This window comes from Octodon degus, unplaced genomic scaffold (assembly GCF_000260255.1).
Source record: "Octodon degus isolate 3935 unplaced genomic scaffold, OctDeg1.0 scaffold00047, whole genome shotgun sequence".
In the NCBI taxonomy this organism is placed as follows: domain Eukaryota; kingdom Metazoa; phylum Chordata; class Mammalia; order Rodentia; family Octodontidae; genus Octodon; species Octodon degus.
The window spans coordinates 10,809,711-10,819,045 of NW_004524623.1; positions in this window are offsets into that span (position 1 = coordinate 10,809,711).

Sequence of the window (9,335 nt, forward strand, 5' to 3'; positions counted from 1 at the left end):
AAAAAAGTTTTTAAAATGTGTCAGACCCAGGGAGTTAGCTCAGTGGCTTAAGTGCCTGCCTGCCAAGCACAAGGTCATGAGTTCAGTCCCTGGTCCAAAAAAATAATAGGGAGTGTAAATAAAGTGATAAATATAATAGCTTATTTTAATTGCAGAATATATGTTTATCATTATCTTCCTGAAGGATTTTGTTGAAATAGGGAAATTTTCTTGTGACAGGTATTTGCTGCAACAGCTGTTTAATTGACTATTTTTAATTCCATCTTCATTCGTCTTTGCATTAGCTATTCATTTGGATTCTAACAAATTAAACCATCTCTATGTTCTTCCCCCCCCCATTTCTATTACCAGTGTTCCATTTTCCAGTGTGTCTAACTTTGCTTTTGCAGAGGGATGTGCCTGTTGGCTGATGAACATGGCATCTTGCACGCAGAGGAGACAGCAGGTCCTTTCCACTTTTCTAGCTAGTTCTCACTTAAATTCCTCTTGGGAAAACATTCTTTCAAGAACAAAATCCGATGGTTTCCCTCAAATACTGGGGGAGCAGAGTGACATTTTAGAATCTGTTTCAGTACTTGTTCAGTGGCTATGTCCTAACTTCCCTAGGATTTAAAGTGCCAGGTGGATTTATATCCAAACACACGCGCGCGCACACACACACATAGAAAATAAATTTTCAGCGAGTTCTTTCCTTAGCAAGTCATTATGCAGAGGTCTGGCAGACTGAGCGCGTGTAGTGAAGAACTCCTCAGTGCTTCGGAACGTTTCATCACCACGGAGTGATTTGCTGCACTTGGAATAAGGTCAGGAAGTCCCTTGAATTCATCACACCACACCAATTACTCTGATTCCTATTCTAACACTAGGTAAGATGACATAATTACCATTTCCAGGAAGGCATCGTTCCATGGGTCACTTTACAGTTTTCTGGCAGATTAATGAATGCGGAGGAGACATGAAACTCCTTCCGCTGACCTTTTACCACTTAAGTCGTGACCTCGTTTGTACTTTATACCACTAAAGCCCACTGCAAAAGTCATAGTTGTCCCTGTTTGTTTCTACTACTATCAAATGCAAGGACATTCTCAAGGTTTCATATTTTTTGCGTTCACTTGTCCTTGACCAGCAGGTCAGCTAATACTAATGATTTTGCTTATTAATATTGCCAAATGCTCAATAATTTCTTAATAATGGCACTTGCTTAGAAAATTATCTCACTTATTCTACTGCCTTTTCAGTGACAGTGATAAAAGGGGAAAAAAAAAAAACCTTTCAATGTAATTTTACTTCTTCTTCCACTTAAAATTGTAGAGGTTGATCCCACCTTTTTATTATAAATGAGGATTATTCTTTTCACATTCTCAGATCTATAAAATGTTGCATTTTAATTGTACTAACTGCTCATTTTAAGGAGAAAGAACCCATTGTAGCTCCTTATGAGCATCTAGAAGAACGTTGGTATAACAGGCAGCACACTTATGACGTCCTCTGTCGTCAGCAACGTCTACATGCTCACTGTGCAATCAGGGGAACACACGACATTCCACTGGGTGGGGAAAGGGACTTCACCGATGCAATTACACTTACAGATTTTAAGACTAGCAGTCTGGCCAGACCCATTCTACTCAAAGAAGCTCTTAATAAATAGCAAAAATTCTTAGCCATGTTTGGACCTATGTGGAAGAACATTTCAGAGAATTAACTTGTGAGGCCTTTGTCAACTGTTACTTGCTCTGAAAATGCAAAGCGCAGCATACAAGAGGTAGTGGCGACCTCGAGAAATGAGAGAAGCTACGAGCAAATATTCAGCAATGAAATAAAGACTTTAGTTTCGCATCTGCCAGCAACCTGACTGAGCCTGAAAGTGGATTTTTGGCATCGTCTCTAGAGGGGAAGAAATCTCTACTTGATTTTGACTCTGAAAGTTGAAGCAGAAGACAGATTGCGTTATAATATACCCTAGCTTCTGACATGAAGAGTGTGGAATAAAAATATGTTGTTTTAAACCATAAAAATTTTCATCTTTGTTATAAGAAAATGTACACAGAGAAAACATATAATTTGATATTTGGAATTCCGATGCTATGATAACAAGTTCATAAAATATAGAAATTGCTATTGAATTGATGTGCGCATAGAGTTTGGAAAAAAACTGAACACAACAAAAGAAACCTAGATTGTCTTTAAAATAATGCTTGTACAAAAATGAAAATGAATGGCTTTGTCCATTCGTGCTTAGAATGAAGTTATTGTGAAGAAACTACCAAGTGCTCAGAAGGAAAAACTGAGTCCCTGATAACAGACTGTTGGGAGAAATCTGCACTGAGATATTGTTGATCAACGCTCAGAAAGGATGAAGGACCATATCATTGGAAAATTGGGAAAGAGACAGTCATTATCTAGTGACAGAATTCTTAGTATTAGGATACCTGGCAGTTACGTAGAAACATGAAATTCAAATGAAGAACTTGGATATTCACCTGAAGATGAGACTCAGCAAAGTTGTCAAATCATATCTTAGTTTTGTTTTTCATTTTATAGGAAATGCAAGAAACGAAGGTCACTTGAGGAAGAACTGCTAAGCTAAAAGAATCCAGGCCATGAAGATCTAGAAAATCCTCATCTCTGAAGAGATGGACAGTGTTATTCACACAACCACCCCAGAAAACCAGGATTCTTTGGAAGTTCAAGGGCTTTGTATTTCAGTTGTCTTGACAGAAATCAACACCAAATGCAAATCCCTGGAATTTCACTCACAGGAAACAGGTAGATGAAATTACCCAGTGGAAAATGGATGTCACTTTTCCGGAAAAAGAAATGATAGCTCTGAAAGTGGAGGCCAGGAATCAGAGAGGCTAGAGCCCAAAGGAGGCATGGGTTACTCATGGCTCTTGCAATCAAATGAAATTTGTGTGGTTTTATTTTTAAAATTCTTACACTGTTGGCTGCTTTGTACTCTTAATCCTTCCACTTTTTGAATGAGGATGTCTATAAGTGTTACCTAATGCATTTTCCATTACTGTCTGTTGAAAGTAGGCAACTTACAGTTTTAGTTTTATGGGTTCACAAATGGAGAGACATATCCTAGCAGGAATTGCATTTAATGGACTATCAAAAGAACTTTCATCCTCATGATTTAGGTAATAAGGTGTTGACTTTCTGAGCTTATAACATTTAAATGAGATTGGTGCCAGAATGGAAAGAGCCCTTCAGGGAATTTGTGATGGGAGTGAATCTTCAAATCAGTGTGGAGATGACAATGGACAGAGGTACTTACTAAAGATGCTCACTCCCGACTCCTAGATATAGTGACTATGCTACAGTACATGGGAAATGGGACTCTAGTGGTATAACTAAAATTATTTGCCTTAAATACAGATTGTTCTGCACTGTCTGGGAGGTCTAATTGAATCACATGGATCCTTTGAAGAAGAGAACTTTCTTCAGTGGGAGTAAGAAAGACGGGCCAGAAATAAAAGGCCAGGAAGTATCTAACCTGATGTTACTGCTTTTGAAGACAAAGAAATATGATAAGAAACACAGGATGAATTAGGGATTTAAAGACTACATGGTCTGATAGGCTGCCAGAATTCAAGGACCTCACTGTTATTGTCACCTAGAGCTAAATTATGCCATAAAACTAAATGATCCTGGAAGAAGATTATTCACAGATCCTTTCAGTAAGATCCAGGATCAGGCAAGGCCTTGGCTATCCTTTTGACTTACAACACTTTGAGATAGCTCAGCTGTGCTATTTTAAGCTAATAAATTTGTGGTCTTTGGATACATCAGCAAAGAAAAATACTGCAATTAAAATATGATAAAGATTTCAAAGTTGATCTCAGTCTAGGTCACTCTCCATTTTTCCGGCAGTATCTGCCTCCACTGGAGCCAATTGTGCATGCTAAGTGTATGTATCAGAGATGGACAATTGCAATGATCAATTCCTCACTCTCACCTGTATTCAAGCACTTTATCCTACGAATATGAATTTTCTTTCCTAAAAAAGCACAGCCAATTTCCATACTCATTGGTTTTGGGCTGAGCTATATGCTTTATTTTGCTACTAGAGGGAGGTAAAAATGATGGTGGGTAAAGCCATTTTTAAGTCTACCCTCAAAAAGGGAGAATTGATCTCTCTTGTGTCTCTGACATCACTAAAGAATATACCCAGGAAGTTGAGTGACAAGAAGGGAGGATTCGAGGTGAGTTGGATGTCTCAAACAAGGCCATCAAGAACTATCTCAAAGCTAGTTTCCATCTTAGCATGAATCTCACCAATCCAACTGCCAACCTTAGAGAAGTCATAGTCATATTTTTACATATTGATATAGCTTTCTAGTTATTTTCAATGTTGCACTATTATTAATTAATATATATGAATCATAATGTGACTATATCAGTCTTTTCCATTAGCGTATAAGCTCCATTGGGCTAGGGGCTATAGCTCTAATCACTCATTTATTTATTCTCTTTAAAAATTTTAGATAAAAATAGCATAGTGAAGGACAACTTCTTAAAATAGATGATGTTATGTAAACAATAATAGTAGAAACAATGAAAGACCTTTACTTAACTTTATGGAATACTATTGTGAATGACAAAAACTAAGGGTAAATTGTTTAGAAGAAATAAATCAGAAAGAATAGCACAGAATGGAAAGAACTTCACTTAGGGGGCATGTAAAGGGTCATGCAAGGGGATCAGTGACAAAGGGGAATGTTTATTGTTAGTAGGTACCGAAAAACAGAAAGAGCTGCAAATATTTGAGGGTTTGATGAGATATTTCTAACTGTGACACTCAGTCATTTTTAGATATTAAGCCCTGCAATTGCAAATTTCAGAAACATAAATTGATAATAAATAAAGTCACATTATGTTCTCTTTCTTTCTTGTCTTAACCGAGAATAAGTGACACATTGTAGCACCCTGTGTTCTGGCACTGTCTCACTTGTGGCAGATCATTTATATGTCAGTACCTTTCACCTGAGGTTAATGAGGTAAATATTTGATTCAGGGATGCCTGTAATTTCCCTTGTTTTTAATTTATGTATTTTGTACAAGGTCTCACTATGTGACTCAGACTCATTGTGATACTCCTATTTTCACTCTCCCCAGCACTGGGATTACAGATGTGTGCCACCACGCCTCCAGGCTTGGTTGCCAGCTCAGCACATCCTGGGGCGGGGCTGGCATGGCGTGCGGTGCCAGGGATCAGAAACTGGTCCCTGCGCTTGCCTAAGCAGGTGCTTAGTCCACTGAGCTATCTCACTGCCTGTAGGAATGCCTATAATTTCTTAGCATAACTATTTGGAAAACTGAATACTTTTTGATAACAGATGAATGACTGACTAGAAAGCAATAAAGTATCAATGAGAATACTGTTTCCCCTCCAGGAGTGCCAAGAAAGTCTTACGACTTTGCACATTTACTGGTTTGGGTGTGGCTCTAATTTTTAGAACTTACTACATTTGTTTTTGTGAATATGCAAAAGCTATTGGATGGTTTAGAGAAGAAGGATGTTGAAATAATCTATGGACCAATTAGGGCACCACACACCTGCAGTCTCAGCAATTAGGAAACCGAGGCAGGAGGCCTGGGAATACAGGCCAGTCTGGGTGACATTACAAGAATATGTTTCAAATAAACTACACAAAATTTATTAAATTTTGAGCATTTCATGAGGTTTTTTATGCTAGTGATAAGGTGCAATTGTTAACCATTCATATTTATGGAAAATTATATGAATTAAACAAATTATAGCTGTTTAATTCTGTTATTATTTATCAGTATAATCATGTATTTAAGTTATAAATGCCAATCTGTTTTCTAAATATCTGAGTGTAACTGGATTTTTTTTATGCACAAATTTAGAAAACCTGAGTTTTCAGTTAAATTCTTCAAAAAAATTAGTTTTCATTTCATTGTAGTCTTGTATATTAGATTAATACTCTCAATAAGGGCTGACATTTTACTAACTCTGAATATATGCTTGTGTTTCTTCATCTGGGTATGCTTAGCCTTTATATTAAATATATAATAATTTATGTAATATATAATGCATAATAATTTATTTTATATATATATATATATTCTTGTGGGGTAGTATTGATATTTTTAAAGGACATATAAATCATGTACAAATTGTTTAGAAAATGTTGCTATTTATAAGTAAAAACAAATATTCCTTTTTCATTATGACTATTGGTCACTTAAGAATCACAACATCTGTTCCCCAATTAAAAGGTCAATTACAACAGCAAACGGGAATACCAAATGTCACCCAGGGTTTTGAAGCAGATATTTTTAATATCAATGGCCACCAACCTCAAGAAAATGTCAGGCTTCCCAGGCTCAGGGAGCGAGGTTTTCATAGGGTTGCAACAGAGGTGGAGCACTCGGCTCTTCGCAGCTCGTTCTTATAATATGGTTAGAAATGACCAGCTCTGTATCACAGTGATCTGCTGTTTCTAAGAAACCAAAATAATAGGAATTGTAACAAGAACTGTTACCTTGGCTACTGACAAACTGAAGTGTGCTGGTTAGATGGAGGATTTTCTGCTACAAAAATAAATCAATAGACAAAAAATTGACCACACCACAAATGGTACATAGGATGGTAGTGATATTCTGTCAATAGTTTGATGTCATTTTATTCATTAAATTAGTACATAAGTTGGCAGTCTTAATAGCAAAAAATCAAATAAGGATTATAAAGGAGCATCCTTTGTAGGTTATTCTACATAACAAGACTTTTATCTACATTTGTAGAATATAAATATTTGTGATCTTGTAATACATATAATTTTTTAAAGGAATTACCATAAAGTTAGTAATGCACAAATTCAAGTATCAATGTACAATTCTTATCTCTATGTTGCTTATTTTTCAGTTAAAGGAGAAAGTATATACTAATATAGGAAACCTCAAAAGCAGTTGCCTTACTACTTACTGTAGTTTTGTGGTTCAAACAACTGATATTTTGTCTCACAATTCTGGAGTCTGAGAAGCTTGATACTAGGGTGGCAAAATGATTCTGGACAGGATCCTTTGGCTCATGCACACATGGCCTTCTGTCTCCTCCCGCAATGGAAGAGAAAGAAGAGAAAAGAGGTGAGGCTAGGTGGGGCGGGGAGTTGGGGTGGGGCAAAGGAGAGACACAGGGAGAGACAGAAAGAGAAGGAAAGGCAGAGAGAGACCAAGATATAGAGAGATTTTATACTATATCTGTTCTTATAATGTCACTAATTCCACCCTGAGGGCTTCACACCCATGGTCTAATTACTTCCTAATGACTCTGTTTCCAAGTAGTATCATACTGGGAATTGTGGTGGTTGATCAACTATGTCAACTTGAGAAGTTTAGAACCTTAACTAAATCAGCTCAGCAATTTCCCACTGTAAGGTGTAGGGGAGTTATGTAGGGTAACTCATCACTTAAGGATATAAAGGGAAATGAGAAAGGATGGAGTGTTTCATTTTCTGTAGAGGAGCTCCGGTCTTTGCCACCAACTTGGACATCGTCTCCTGGCATCTAGCACAGACTCTTTGGCTTTTGCCTTGGAATCCTTCAACCTTCTGGTGTAGACTCATCAGCCTTCTGTGTCGGACCCATCAGCATCCTGACATGTACTTACACAGAACACTGCATGAGTTCCAGAACTTGGGCTGAATCCTTCAGTCTCCAATGTGCAGATACCCTGTGCATGTTTCCTCATCTGACTCTGTAGCTGACCATTGTAAGCCAACCCTGTAATTTCATATACATTTATACATCTTGTGTTATATCTGTTCCTCTAGTAAAATCCTGAATGATACAGGGGATTGAGGTTTAGTGGTACACAAACATGCAGCAAATAACAAATTTTTTTATTTTGAAAAAAAAGTGTGACAATGAAAATCTAGAAGTGAAAAAGTTAAGATTAAAATCAATCTCTAAGTGAACTACATAGGCAGTATTTGGTAGAGTAGTTGAAATTTATTTGAGAGTTTGGAGACAGAATGTTAGGAAAGATCACAAAAAAGTGGGACTTGACTGAAGTAGAATTTCCCCTTTAATAAAAGCAGTTGTGCAGCAATGTTAATGAGTACATGAAGGTAAGAATGAGCAATGACTTTGGTCAAGGCACAGAACTCATGTTGTGCAGAAAATGCATGTGTAAGAGGAATACAGAGCCTAAGAGTAACATGACCTTAAATTATGGTAAAGTCTCAGTTTCCGCTCGAAGAAGCTTACCCCTGCTCTATATATTTAAGTGCCATGAGGTCCCTGGCTTCAGAGAAGATCCTTCTGGAACTACTTCCCAGAGCATTAAAAATACCAGATTGCAGTGGAACTGGAGTTCCATCCTTCTTGCTTCACCCAATCCATTCTTCGCTATTTCAGTCAATTTTACTTAATCTCTGCATAAGAATTAGAAATGCCACAAAAAGCTAGAAAATCATTTTTCTAGGGAATAAAGGTGAAGGGTAGGTATATTATGATTCTTTAAGATGCAGGTGACAAGAATATCACAGAATAATAGCTCGAATAAAACATCTTATGTCACCAAGATATGCAGGGATGGAGTTGGTTGGGTTGGTCAGTCATGACTACCCCTGGCAGGCAATCTGGCTGTCTTGAGCCCTGAAGTTTTATGGTGCTTAAGTTATTGCTGCCTCAATGATGCGGCTGCTTAGCCGAGGAAGAGCGCTCTGTTAAGGCTGTCACAGGTGGGACTGGGATAGGGGAGGCTGAAGCACCATAACTGATGCCATCATCTAGAACACACATGGGACCGGGGAGATGGCTCAGTAGAATAAGCACTTGCCTGGCAAGAACAAGGGCCTCAGTTCAATCCCCGGTTCTGAAAAAAAAAAAAAAAAAAAAAAAAAGTCAAAGATAGAACACACATGGAAGAATTCCCCATGCAAAGAGACACAAATCACATAGTTTAAGCTTATGTTTAATGTAAAGGAAATCACTGTAGCAGAGCATGAAATAACTGCGTGATTATATTGGAGAAGACTTGGAGCTGATGACAGCAGAGAGTTGGAGATAGGGATAATAACAGTTCAGAAAAAAGTAGGTAAAAACCTGAAGTACAGATGCATGTTTCTGAGTGTCATAAGGAAAAAAACATACTCCTTACTTCTTTCATCTTACATTACATGTGGCATCTGAACCAATAACTTAGAGAGCATCCCTTTGGTTTTGCCCTCAGGAGATTCTAAATAGCCTGCTGATGTGTAGCACCAACTTATTCACACTTAACATGTTACCAGTTCTCATTATCACTCTTAAATCTCTTTTTCTCCTTTTTTCCTGTTTATAATTTGTTATCACCACAAATTATT